Consider the following 12,913-nt stretch of genomic DNA (forward strand, 5'->3'; position numbering starts at 1 on the left):
GCTGGTTCTTAGCGTATTTTCGAGGGTAGTTCATTCTCAATGCTATGAATAAATACTAATTATGAGCCTAAACCTTGGGTAATAAATAATAAATGACACAAGCAGATAAATTTAAACATTTTATTTTTTACATGTTATTATTAGTTATTTTAGTAGAAGAAATACTTTGAATGAGGAATAAAAACTTGAACAAGATTTACATGTATTTTTCGTTCGCTAGGACTTTTTTTTGAAAAGTCCTTTTTTGGTTTTTATGTTGTTGTAAAAAATCCTCACAAGCTGATTCGATATTAATTTTATAAGTCTACGTTTCAAATGACCAAGTAATTATCCAAAATAATCCTTCAGAGTTAATACTTTTTAGCAGTGGTTGGAAAAACTACATTTTTTTTTGTAGCGAACTACAACTACAACTACTTTGTTACAAATGTAGTTAACTACAACTACAACTACTTTTTTCAAAATGTAGCATCTACAAACTACTTTTGAAATGTAGTTGCTACTTCGCTACTTTCCAAAAAATAAGTAGTAAATACAAAGCATAAACAATAGGTTGTCCCTCAGAAAATGAAAGTCAATTTTTCAAGTCGCATACACTCTTGTATTTTTCCTCTTGTGTCAAAACAATCGTGAAAAAAAATCTCATATAATTTGCACAACGGCATCCCGTGCCGACTTGCACCTGAAAGTGTAAAACAGTACTTGTGTATGCTAAGCCAAATCAAAAAAAATTAAAAAAAAATCTTTTTTTAGAAACTCGAAATTTCTGTTGATAAAACGTTGTCCCTGTACCCAACACTCCACATGTACCACAAGAACATTTATTCAAATTGAAAAACGTTTAAATATGCCACACTTGACCTAAAATTTATAATTTAACTTAAAAAATTGATTTTTTTTCAGTTATCTCTCAAAAAATTACATACAAATTTAAATAGAATATCGAGTTCAAAAATTACTGGCGAACACATTTACAGATCAACAATTACAAACGAATAATAAAAACATAATATATTTTAAATGAAAAATTTAACTCAACCTGTAAAAAATCCATATCTTTGAGTACTATGTGGAAGACTTAAAAATTGCAGGAAACAAAAATTTCTATTTAACGCTAATTACCTACTTTTCTACTTTACTGTTTATATTTTTCAGCTTCATAATTTCGTAAAATCTTACATAACTGAAAATATGTATCAAAAACTTAATTTTTTGAAGAAAATTATAAATGTTAGGCCACGTGTGGGATATCTAAATGATTTTTAATTTGAATAAATATTTTTGTGGTGCACATGTGGGGTATAGGAGCAACGTTTTATCAACAGAAATTTTGAGTTTCTAAAAAAACATTTTATTTAATTTGGCCTAGCACTACACAAGTGCTGGTTTACTCTTTCAGACATAATCGGCACTTGTTGCCGTTGTTCAAATTATATATATATATATATATATATATATATATATATATATATATTATATATATATATATATATATATATATATATTTTGACGTAAAAGGATAACATATAAGAGAGTGTGCGACTTGAAAAATCAACTTTCGATTTTTTTGGGGGGAGGGGGACACCCCAATACACAAACACACCGTAAGAGGATTGAAAAAAAAAAAGATTGATAAATTAGCTCATCAAAATACACTAAGAAAAATGTCCGTTATCATACTCTCATACATGTAATGCTCGCATTTATTTAAGTCCTCCAGAACAGTTCAATTTCATCCTTTTCTATAACAGTTTCAGTAGCTTCTTTTTATTTGGTGAATACTGTCGAAAATTTAAGCCTCGCTAAAATATTTTTGTTTTTCAATCTTCGGTCTGGTCATATAAAATTCACCAAATTTTCAACTCGCGAAATCACCGATATCTTCATTTCGCGAAAATAAGTGCTTTTTTCAATATAAATATTGGTGAAATATGAAAATTACGACGGCAAACTAATGGCGGTGAACAGATAGAACGTATGGCGTCAAAATGAAATGCCTGAGGTCAGCTCGTATTTGTATGAGTCCTTATTTCTCATTGCATCCGCTGATGTACTTGTGTAAAATTTGCGCCAGTCAAATTCGTTTGAACCTTGATTTTTTTTCTTCAGTTTATTTAAAAGTAGTTTCCAGAAATCGCTACAAACTACTATTTTTTTTGTAGTTAACTACTCACTACACTACTTTTTTTAAAAAGTAGTGCGCTACACTACAAACTACTCAAAAATGTAGCTACTACAGTAGCGTCCGCTACTTGTAGCGCGCTACTTCCAACCACTGCTTTTTAGACTTTTTTTGGTCATCTAATCAAATTTATCCTTTTACGCTTACATCAAGTCTGGGAAGAAATTGGACAAAATGAATTTTCTTGATTTTGCATGTGTTTCATACTTAAAATTACATGTATGACTTCGATTTATGTATGAATTATGTATTTATGTATGTGTGTCGATGCAAGGGAGGCTCGAGCGCCCCCCCCCCCTCCTTGGAAATTAGAACTTCCTTGCTTTTAGTACATTTTTCTTTTTAAAAATGTAAAAACATTTCTCCAGTTGTAATGAATAAGTTGCTAAAAATTTCTATATTTTAAAGACTGATCTGTCTTTTTTAAATCGGTTTCCATGGGGGAAATACTCAGCTAAACCATGGAGAAAATATCTGAGCCCCCCCCCCCCCTTACAATTTTGCATATGGGTGCCCTTGGTCTGGGAAGAAATTGGACAAAATTAAAATCCCTTGATTTTGCATGTGTTTCATACTTAAGGACCCTTAACCTTCAAAATTTTCGACTTTCTGGAAAAAATATATGTTATGCATAGCTTAATTCTGAACAATTTGATACCTTAATTTATTACCATACCGTAAAAAACTTTTCAAGTTATCGTGAAAATGCGTAAGCTTTCCCCATTAGAGATTTATATTTACAGCAGCTGTTTAAGCCTCCTTTTTTTAAGTGCCGGTTTCTCGTTTTGCGCGCATGATATCTCAGAAAGTTTATAATATATTTCCGTAAAAGTTTTCATGCATGTTTGTCTGGTTTATTTTCATGATCTGAACCTAAATTTTAACTAAAAATAAAAGTTAATATTAAAATATAAAAATATTTTTCCCCAAATTTTGGAAAATTTTGATATTAACTTATAAAATTTCAAAAATAAATTAAATAATTTTTTGAAAAATTTAAAAAATTTAGCTTCAGATCATGAAACTCAACCAGACAAGCATGCACAAAAAGTTTTACGGAAATGTATAAGAAACTTTCTGAGATATCGTGCGCGCAAAACGAGAAACCGAAGAAACCGGCACCTGAGAAAAAGAGGCTTCAACAGATGCTGTTAACATAAATCTCTATGGGGAAAGTTTACGCATTTTTTCGATAACTTGAAAAGTTTTTTTGCCGTATGGGTAATAAGTAAGGTACCAAATTGTTTAGAATTAAATTAGCCATAACACATATTTTTTCCAGAAAATCGAACATTTTGAACGTTACAGTATAACTTCGATTTAACGTTACCCGTTTCACCGATTTCCTCAGTTTAACAATGCATTTCACTGGTCTGGATTTGGCTGCATTGGATGTCTACATGCTCCTCGATTTAAACAATATTCTGAATTTAACGATCATTTTTTCCAGTCCCTTATCAATTTTTAAAATCGGGGTTAGACTGTATTACTATTGAATAGAATTATTACATAGTTATACTGCGTCATAGTCTTCTACATATATTGATAATTATTTTTAATGATTTATTTTTGAATTAGTTATTTAGTAAAAAAATGCATTATTTTTTAAAATCAGAATGCAAAACACATTCTGATTTAAAAAATAATGTATTTTTTAAAATTTTTAAATTCTGATTTTTTTTAAAAAAATTTAATCAGAATTATTTGATTCAAAGGCATTCTTTTATTGAGCAATCACGATTGCTTATTGTTCTCACTTGACAGTTTTGAATTCCTATGATTTTATTTCCCCCCCCCCCGCCTCCCTCTGCAGCACCACCGTCGGCCGGTCGCCTCCTCTAGCGAAAACTCTCCAGGTTGCGTCACTTACTTGCCTACACTTACACACAACACATACACCTACACACACACACATACACAGACACACAACTACCCACACATACACATAGTCCCCACACAACTACCCTCCCACACACATGCCTACACACCACATACACACAAACACATACACACAACTACCCCACACATACACATAGTCCCCACACAAACTACCCTCCCCACCACACATGCCTACACACACATACCCCCCACATACAAACAAACAACCCCCCCCCCCACACACGCATACACAGACACCTACACATACACACACAAACACATACACACAACTACCCACACATACACACAGCCCCCACACAACTACCTCCCACACACATGCCTACACACACATACACACAACTACCCACACATACACATAGTCCTAACACAACTACCCTCCCACACACATGCCCTACACACACATACATATATCCCCCACACACAAACAAAAACACCTCCCCCACACACGCATATCAGACAACACCTACACATACACACACACAAACACATACACACAACTACCCACCACACACATAGCCCCCACACAACTACCCTCCCACACACATGCCTACACAAAACATACACATACCCCCCCGCACACAAACAAACACCCCCCCCTACACACAAACACACATACCTACATACACACACACACTCGGGAATGCGAAAAACATAATATGAATTCAAGATGTTAAAATTCAAATTATTATTTTTTTTAAGATTGTGGAAACTTCAGTCGGGGTGCCCATCGTCCCCGGGGGTGACGGCTCACCCCCCAAAACCCACAGAGCTCCCATCTCCGAGAGTGGAGGCATCGTAAAAATATCGCAAAGAACGAAAGTGGGGCAAAAATAAGTTAAACGAATACATACTGTGTGTAAACTGACTTATTTTCGCGACTTTTCGCGTTCTCGATGGGAATCGCGACAATTTAAGCCTCGCGAAATATTTTAACTTTATCTTTTACTCAACTTCGTGCTCTGTTCATATAAAATTCGAGAAATGATCAATATCTTCATGCTCGTGAAAATACAGTCGGAACCTCCATATATCGAACTTCCACATATCGAAGTTTTCCATATATCGAAATCCAGCAAATTTTTATGTTCATTACATAGGAAAATTGTTTCTATATATCGAAAAAATCTCTATATATCGAATTTTGTTTTCGAGACATTTGTAGGATTTTTTTTTTCCATTTTAGACTGTTTGTGTCACGAAAAATACAGTTTAGGGGAGAAAAATGATGTTCCCTAAAGGTTGCTACTGAACTCATAAGGAATCTGGGGTTGAGGGCTGTGTACATAGATTGTTGTTCTGTTCTGGAGTTCTTAAATTCCCTCAAGTTTATTTCAAATATCTTAGTTGTAACCAGTAACACTGTGAAATCAGTTTCAAGCTATCCCTTTTTTCTGTTGATTATCATTCCTAGTCTTTTTACCGTCAGTAAAAATTATTCGAGTTAAGTAAATTGATTATTTACTTTTTTCTCGATTGCATTGTCAAAACGAAACCCCCCTCATGTTGCCAATCAAGTTAATTGCCGAAGAAATGAAGATGTATGACGGCGCAAAAATGTCATTTCTGTTATTTTTTTTTATTTTTCAACTTTCATTTAATCCGATGCTCGTAGAAATTGGGTTTTGTACACGAAAATTTAGCTTTAATTTTAGTGTTTTAGGAGATTTGTAACGATAAAATACGATGTTTCTAAATATCGAAACTTCTATATATCGATTTTTTTCCCGAAAATTTGCTACTTCTATACATGGAGGTCCGACTGTACATAATTTCTTTTTGATTTGAACAATTTTTCTTTCAATTTTGAAACAGTTCAAGACAACTTAACATTAGTTCCTCGGGGGAAATTTAACACAAATGTAGCTCCAAAGAGGTGAATTCGCTTGAAACAAATTATATGGAAAAAGCTCTTGACCGAGAAATATGTCAAAAATAAAGGTTAAGAAATTTTAACATAAACGTCTACGAGAAAATATAGATCGAATTTGAAGACGGATTTTATTTGAAACAAGCATTGTTAGAAAAAGCTCTTGACAAAGAAACGTGTTCAGTAACGAACGTTTAGAATGAACAGTTTAAAAAAACTAATCTCGAGAGACTTTCTTGTCCCTCAAATTTTTTAGAGTGAAAATGAAGGCAAAATCCAGAACTTAAAGCGGCATTTGCTTGAAGCAAACTTGATTGCAGGGGAGCAACCAGGAAATATTTTTAGGGGGGGGAGGGCACAATTTTTTTTTCAACACTTATCAGCGTTCTCCTCCTCTCTCTCTCTTACATCAATATATATTTATTATTATTAATTAATATTATTTAGTAAAATTCCTTAAAATTGTATAAGTTTTGCATTTATTCAAAAACTGTTGCAAAATCATTAATTGTTTCTTATGCCCAGAATTTGAAATCAACGTTAAGAAGAAACTTTAAAATACTCGAAACAACAGTAAGGCGGTAAGATGTTCAAATTAATAAATGGAAATCAATACGTGTTATTACTTGGTTTACTATATTAATGAAATAAATCAAAATGCACAAGATTTTTATCACCAAAAAGTTCTAAACTATTCATATTTTTAAGATCATTCAAGGAAAGAGAAAAAAAAAAGGAACACGTTAAAATGGCATGATATCACTTAAAAATGCAAAAAATAGTCAATAAAATCACTTGATGAGTCCTAAATATCCCACATTGCATATGTACTTATAAAATTGTCTTATATGTCTACAATACAAAGTTTTACCGTCCGTTGTTACTTGGTTAGTTCTTCAATAACTTCATCTGGTTGTACAACTACAGTGGCTCCCGAATGTGTTCGTACACCTACGACTTTCAATGAAATTGGTTCCTATTCATTGGTTAGATTTAATATTTCGGAATAGGTATTTAATTATAAGATCTCATTATCAATTTTCAAGAAATCTACATGACATTTTTAAAAAATATATTAAAACTTAATTTTTAAAAATCAAAAACCGAAAAGTGCCGGAAATTTTATCTCACAAAAGTCTTCGTACATTTGAAAAAATGTCTATATATTTATTGAATGACCCAACTTTTTACTATGTTATTATTTAGTAGAATATCATGCTGTATAAACAGCACCTTTTAAACTATATTGCGGGAATAGATTTAATTTTTTTTTTGTGTGTGTGTGTGTAATTTCCGAGTAAAATGTTCAACCACACTTCGAGTCTTTCTGTTTCTATCTCTCTTTTCTTTCCAAAGTCGTATTTTCGTAATCTAGCCTCCAGATATCTATAAATATGTTACATTAGGTTCAAAGCTCGAGATTGAAGGAGTATTTCTAAACTTTAGAACAATTTTTGAGGCACTAGAAGTTGAAAACCGTGGGCTTCTTATCGTCATCTTGATAAAAAACAAAGTTGTTTCCCATACCAAATTTTTGGCAAAGCGTTTAAAAATTGGTTTTTAAAATATTTAAATGAACAACATGATTCATTATTCAATCACAAAAAATTCCTAACTACCAAGTCCTGATGCTGATATGCACCCTCACACAAGAACACCTTCACCGTCCTGATTAACTGCTCCAACTAAGTTCTTAAAATTAAGTTCCTAATTTTTTCTTCTGTTCACAATTATACATCAATTTAACCAAAAATGTTGAATTAACTTTTATCTGTAAGTTAGACGTAATTCCAAAACGTTTTGAGCTTATTTATCATTGATTTTTGCGACGAAAAACGTAAGCTTTCTGTTTTTCGCACGGCAAAGAAAATTTCTGCGGGAAGAGGTCTCATTTAATCCAGCTAATCATTGAACTTGGCGAACAATTTTAGGTGAAAATTAAATATAAAAATTTTCATTTAACTCTGCAGAAACGTTTACAGCACTCAAATGTGTCTTTTTCATAATTTTTTTAACTGTTAATCTCCGATCACGCTTTGTCAACTTTGCCGGTTGACCTTTTCTTACCTTGTTTTCAGTCCGATTCTTTTCTTTAAAGCATTTTATCAAGCACTTTACTATAGAATGGAATAAATTAACTAATTTAGAGACATTTCAAACCAATTTACTGCTACTGTGAGGAAAATGAAAGGAAAACTACTGAAAGGAAATTTCGAATCATCTTTGTGTTTTTTTACGAACACCAGCCACTTTAAAGTAATAAGCACAATATTGAGGAATAAATAAACAAAATATTAAAGCCAAATGACTTTTAAGGGTCAACACAATGCAAAAATAATAAAAAAACGACATATGATAATTTTAATGAGGAATTTATTCGAAAATATTTGAGTGTACGATGACTTTTGTGGCGTATTATTTCTCTGCCTCTTCGCTTTTTGACTCATTTCAAAAAGAAGATCCATCAATATTTTGAAAAAACTACAGGGTTTTATTTAGAACTAGCTGCGTTGCCCGGCTTTGCCCGGTCTACCTTGAAAATAAAAATTGTGTCAAGTGACGTATATTCAACAATCAGGCGTAAAAAATAAGTAAAAAAAAACATCATGATTTCCTTTCTAAACAATGACGACAGATATTAAAATACTTTTAAGAAATTAAATCCAGAAAGATGGATTTAAAATGCGTAGCCATGGAAACAAAAAATAAAATAAGTTTAAGGAATTAAAATGCGAAAGAAAATGGTTCACAATTTGAATGGAATCGAGATTTCTGAAACTTTATTTAAAAAGGCTTGTCACTTTTTTTCCTTTCGAGATAAAAGCTTATTTTTTCCACCATAGGTCGAGTTAGATCTGGAGTAAAAAAGGTCGCTTTTTCCAATGGCGTCAAAAAGAAAGCGGTGGGTCAACTCCTTCACTTTTTATTGATTTATTTAATGAAGAAAGTAGTACCTAAATTTCAGCTAAGCCTAAACAAATTCGAGCTATAACCGCAAATAACTCCCGCCGTAATAAAGTTAGAGCATTGAAACAAATAGCGTAGAACGCGGAAAATTCTACCCTTTCGAACGAAATGTAAAATTAATATGTGCGAGTCATTTTTCACCCCCATATTCGGGAATTTATGTGAAAATTGGGCCTAAATTGGAATAAAAAAAGAACTATTCATCGAATTGTTTTCGAACTGGTCTGCAAACCTTTTCAGGACTTAAAGGAACAAACTGTGAAAATTTCAGCGCAATCGGCCGGGTAGTTCTCGAGTTTTGCGAGTTCAAACACACAGACGCTTTTTGGAGACTTCATTTTATACTATGTAGAGATGACATAGGAATGATGTGAAAAAGTATTGGACTTCATATTCGAATTCTGTTTCCCGTTATTTTGGTTTTACTAAAAAATTTCGAAGTGTACGAACACTTTTGGGAGCCACTGTATATCTTTGTTGATACAAAGCTGTGCTCATCCATTTAGGCGTTCTTGCATCATTGTGCTTCAAATAGAAGTTGAATGTTGAAAACGATCGCTCCGCGGTAGCAGAAGAAATAGGCAGTGTTATGAACGATTAGTTCCTAACTACAGAAAAAAATAAATGCCGAAAAGGAGAGAGGGGGAAGTTTAAAATGACCTCTCGTCGTCCCTGCTTACTTTGGAACCACTTTCTCAAAGCGCGTTCATCTTCGTTCCAATAAAAAAAAAAGAGTTTTTAAAAAATGTTCAACTTAGCGTTTTTTTGGGGGGGGGGAAGGAATGGGCCCTGTGGGCCCCCCCCCTGGTTGCGCCCCTGCTTTGTTGGGAAAAGCCCTTGACGAAGAACATGTCCAAAATGAAAACGTTTAAACCAAGGGCACCCATATGGAGGGGGCAAGGGGGGTCTCGAACCCCCCTTAGAAATTAGAACTTCCTTGCTTTTAGTACTTTTTTCTTTGCAAAAAAGTAAAAATATTTCTTCTCCATCCATTAATGAATATGTTATTTAAAATGTCCAATTTTAATGACTCTAATCTGTTCTGAAATTCGTTTTCATGGGGAAAATATCCAGATAAACCATGGTTAAAATATCTGAGCCCCCCCCCCCTTACAATTTTGCATATGAGCGCCCTTGGTTTAAACATTACATACAATGTTCAAAATCAGATGCAGACTTAAGATATTGAAAGCTTGAAGTAAAAATAAAAAGAAGTCAAAAAATACAAAATTTAACTTTTTATACAGGGCCCAGGTCCCCATGGGCGGATTTATGGAGGGGCGAGAGGGGCAATGCCCCCCCCCCCCAGTCTTGGGAGGACTCGATACATGGTAACAACACATCTTCCAAAATCGTAAAAGAAAAAAAAACATGATTTTTTTTTCTTTTTTTTGAATAGTTCAGAAGTGAAGATGAAGAGAATAGCGACTGTTCTTCCCTAATGGGAGGGGGGGGGCAGCGTACACTGTATTAAAGAGAGTTAAGCTGTCACCGGGTTGCTAAAATGTGTTGAAAACAACTACTTTGAATTGAAAACCATTAGGGCAAGTATATAAGTAAAAATACCGGCTGAACAAGCTATGTAATCAGCTGAAAATTCTTAAAATAATCAACTATTGTTTCAACAAATTAGAAACTGAAACAAAGATTTAAAAAAAAAAAACGGATTTACCTATAAACTAAACTAGCTATAGCTTAAGGCATTAGAAACTGAAACAAAGATTTAAAAAAAAAAAAAGGATTTACCTATAAACTAAACTAGCTATAGCTTAAGGCACCCGTTTTGTTAAAGGCCTTCAACTCCCGAAAATTTCATCATTTGTTCTTTTAAAAAAAAAGAGGAAAAGTACTTGAAAAAATAAATTTTTTTTTAAAGTGCTTGAAAACCTTGAAAATTTGGAAAGTGTGTCTACAAACCATAAACTTAATTTATAACATATGGGAGGGGGTAGGGGGAGAAATGTGTCAAATTTAGCTCCTTGACACATCCTGCATCAAAAATGTAAAAATCATGGTCTCATGTCTCTGTAACACATTACTTGAGATAAATTTTTGTGACTCACATGTTCCATATATTGCTGTTTCCTAAACGCAGTAATTTTGGAAATTTTTTTGTATTGCTTTGCGTCTACTGCGTATTGTTAATCTGTTCAGCGCAGGGGGAAAAAAACACTACCTCTATTTTTTTTTCGTTTTTTGCACTGTTTTTAATTGAAAAAAAAAGTTGTTGTAATGGGAAATCTAGTTTTTTTTTTTTTTTTTTTTTTTTTTTTAAACTTAAAATAGAAATCTAATACTAAATTTCAGGGACTGGAGAGGGCAAATGAAGTGCCTTTAATAATTTTAATTGTTTTTGAGTCCTTGAAATGGATTATAGATGAATCTTTGAAATTCCTAAGCAAAGTGTGCTTCAATTTTATTTCTTATCAAGTGTATAAATTATGAATTGTCCAAATGGGTAGCATATTGCTCTCTTGTTACCTATATGTATACACTGTTAAAAATTTTCCGGAAAATTTACGGTAATTGTTACTGGCATCCATGTTGCCAGTAACTATTACCGTAAAAATCAAATGTTACTGTAAAATTTTACGGTTTCCTCGGTAGGCCACAGCAACCAGTTGGCGCTGGGATCGCTTATTTCTCCGGTATAAATTACCGTAAAAATCAGCGATGCGTCGGCGGTGCAATTTTACAGTAACAATTACCAGAAAATCTTCCTGAATTTTTCACAGTGTACATCATTCCTTTAAAAGCATTTTTTACTATTGATTATTTTGTATTTAATTCATTGTTGTATTTGTGGATGGGTTGGAGGCAAGATCAAAAACTAATTGAATTGAACCGACAACCAATGTAAGCAAATAACAATGCATAATCTTCCCTTCTTCCTCGTTTTTTCTCTGAGGACTGCTGTCATTTATTTGTCAACCCGAAAACAATGTTTATTGTGTATTGCAAAAGATTATTTTGCTATTTGTTTCCGATATTTTTGTAGTTCCAATTACCCTTTATAAGGCTTCAAAATGCAGAATTTTATATTTATTGTACAACCCCCGGACCCCTTGAAATTGGGGATATTCTATTCCATCTTAGACCTTATGTGTAAAGCATAATGGGGAGTGGGAGGCTTTAAAAATGGCCTTTTTTTTTTGTCACCGACAGAAAAGCTGTCCGGACTACTAAAGAGACCCAAAACCAGAAAAGGCTTAGGGACACGTAGAGTCTAAATCCAGCCAGTTTTAATCAATACAACTAAAACAAAATCCTGCCCCCCCCCCCAGGAACTTGGTTCTAAATCCGCCTATGCGGGTCCCCTCACTTATATTTAGGGAAATAATCTCCATTGAAAAATAATTCCAACACAAAAAGTTTGAAATCAGTACGACCATTATTCACCGAGATGTGAAACGCAGCGTTTTGTGACTTGCACCATTTTTCACTCGCCATCAATAACGCCTTTTGGGGAGAAATAAAGCGGTTAACAAGTGTTTAAAATTATATGTGTGTGCACAGAGTGTGGTTTTTCAAATTATAAGGTTTTTCAGGGTGTTTTTGCGTATCACGGCATAACATTTGCGTTTATTCTTGAATAGCAATGAAAAATATAAATACTTTGTGTTTTTTACTTTGAAACCTGTTATTTTTCTGAAAGGGCGATAAGTTTCAATCTCATCTTTTGTATGATCCCTTAAAACTTTAAACTGAATTATCTCTCTAAGTTTGGTCGCACAAATGTCAAGTATTTACTTCCTTTTACAAAAAGGAAGTATTGTATTCGCGAAAAAATTTTCACTCAAAAATCGGCCTTAATTCCATTTTTCTCAACCCCGAATGAATGTTGAGTTTTTTTTTGTTTTTTTTTTCGACTCGACCACACGTGGATAAGTGCCTAAGAATGTATAGACACGCGAAATATTCATTTTGACGATTCCCGAGTAAGTTACAACGAATTTTCTTGTGTACGTATGTATGTGCGTATTGTAACGGATTCGGTG

Source organism: Uloborus diversus, unplaced genomic scaffold, assembly GCF_026930045.1.
Source record: "Uloborus diversus isolate 005 unplaced genomic scaffold, Udiv.v.3.1 scaffold_14, whole genome shotgun sequence".
Taxonomy (NCBI): domain Eukaryota; kingdom Metazoa; phylum Arthropoda; class Arachnida; order Araneae; family Uloboridae; genus Uloborus; species Uloborus diversus.